Source organism: Belonocnema kinseyi, chromosome 8 (genome assembly GCF_010883055.1).
Source record: "Belonocnema kinseyi isolate 2016_QV_RU_SX_M_011 chromosome 8, B_treatae_v1, whole genome shotgun sequence".
Lineage (NCBI taxonomy): Eukaryota > Metazoa > Arthropoda > Insecta > Hymenoptera > Cynipidae > Belonocnema > Belonocnema kinseyi.
The window spans coordinates 109,375,317-109,377,351 of NC_046664.1; positions in this window are offsets into that span (position 1 = coordinate 109,375,317).

Genomic DNA, 2,035 nt, shown 5'->3' on the forward strand with positions numbered 1-2,035 from the left:
AGTATATTAATAACGATAATATTATAATTATGTTATATTATAATAGTCTTATTTATATCTTGATCCGCATTTGAAAGAAATTAAAGAAATTGGCGATTTTGGAATTCATCTCGTTTGGATAAAACCTCAATTATTTCATTGAAAAATTAATTATTTTGTTGAAAATGTAACTATTTTGTAAAAAAATTCCTCTTTTCTATCACAAGTTCGACTACTTAAAAAAAAATTTTTTTTTTATTTGAATGTTCATCTCTTTCGTTGAAAATAATTTTTGAAACTTACAATGAATACCATTTTTGGTTAAGAAATAATGTGTTTTGTTAAAAGGTCGTCCTTTCTTTGCAAAAATTAAATTGTTTTATGGACTATAAATATGTTTTGGTTGTAAAGCCGTTCTGTTGTAAATGTAACTATATTGTTAAAAGAATAGAGAAGAAAGAGAGGGAAGAAAGAAAATTGAACATAGTGATAAAGGGTATAAGATTAGAGGGGAAGGAGCTGAAGGAGGGGGTGGACGAAGTACTAAAAAGGATTGATGCTAAGGTAGATATAGAGGAAATGGGTAGAAAGGAAGATGCAGTATAAATTAAGGAAAATGGCGGAAGAGGAAAGAAAAAAGGGAAAGAGAACATGGGTTAAGTATGGGAGAATTGAGATAGATGGAGTATGGTGGGATTGGGATGAAGAAAGGGAAGAGATAGTAAGAAATGAGGTGCAGGGAAACTAGAAGAGGAAGGAACGGGAGATAGGAAAATAAGAAATAGTAAGAAGGAAAAAAAGATGAGAAACGAAAGTAGGGAAGAATGGAAGATTTGTTAGTGGAATATATCAGGATTAGAAAGAAAGGATAATGAGTTTATGAGAAATTTGACACAATGGGATGTAGTCATAATGATGGAGACGTGGTTAGATGAAAAGGGATGGGAAAGAGTAAGGGGAAGGTTACCAAGTGGTTACAAATGGCAAGTGCAAAATGCAAAGAGGAAGAATAAAAATGGCAGGGCAATGGGAGGAATGGTGATGGGAGTAAGGAATGAATGTATAACAGGGAAAGATAAAAAAGACAGGAATGAACAAAAAGAAGGAGTAATAGTAGAAGAGGCTATGATGGGAGAAGAGAAGTGGAAGATAGTAGGGATTTATGTGAACGGTGATATGCAGGAAAAAGCAGAGGAGATTAAAGAAATCATTGAAGAAAATAAAGAAGAGATTAGGATGATAATAGGTGGTGATTTCAATGCGAGAACAGGAGACAGAGGAGGAAGAGAATGGGGAGAAGAGAAAGGAAGAAAATCCAAAGATAAGGTACTAAATGGGGAGGGAAAAAAGTTGTTAAAGAGCTTGGAGGAGTTGGGATGGTATATCTTAAACGGGAATATAGAAGGGGATGAAAAAGGAGAATATACACGCTCAGGAAGTGAAAGGGGAACGGAAATTGATTATGTGATAGTGGATGAGGAGATAAGAGAGAAGGTTAAGAAACTAGAAGTAGGAGAATATATTGATTCGGATCACTTCCCCTTAATAATGACATTAGATGGACAAAAAAGGAATAGCAATATGAGTAAAAGGGGAGCAAATGTAAAAAGTGTAGGAAAAGGAGATTGGTCAAGGGAAGGAAAAGAACAGTTTAGAGAAAAAATAAGAAATATCAAAATGGCAGAGGGAAATGTGGACGTGGAAATGGAAAAAATTATAGGAGAAATAAAAATAGGATTAGAGTGCACAAATAATAATGAAGTTAGTAAAGGAGGGAATAAAAGTGAGTGGGATGAGGAATGCAAAGAAAAAAAAGGAGGTCAGAAAGGAATTAAGAAAATGGAGAAAAGAAAAAAGTAATGGGGAAGAATATAGGAAAAAAAAGAAAGAGTATACTGAATTGTGTTATCAAAAGAAAGACCAAGAGAATAAAAGGTTTGAGGAAGAGGCGGAAAAGGCTAGGACGGAAGAAGAGGTATGGAAGGTAGTAAATAGAGAAAGAAAAAGAAGAAAAAGAGTAAGCCAAGATATTGAAATGATAGAATGGAAGAAATAT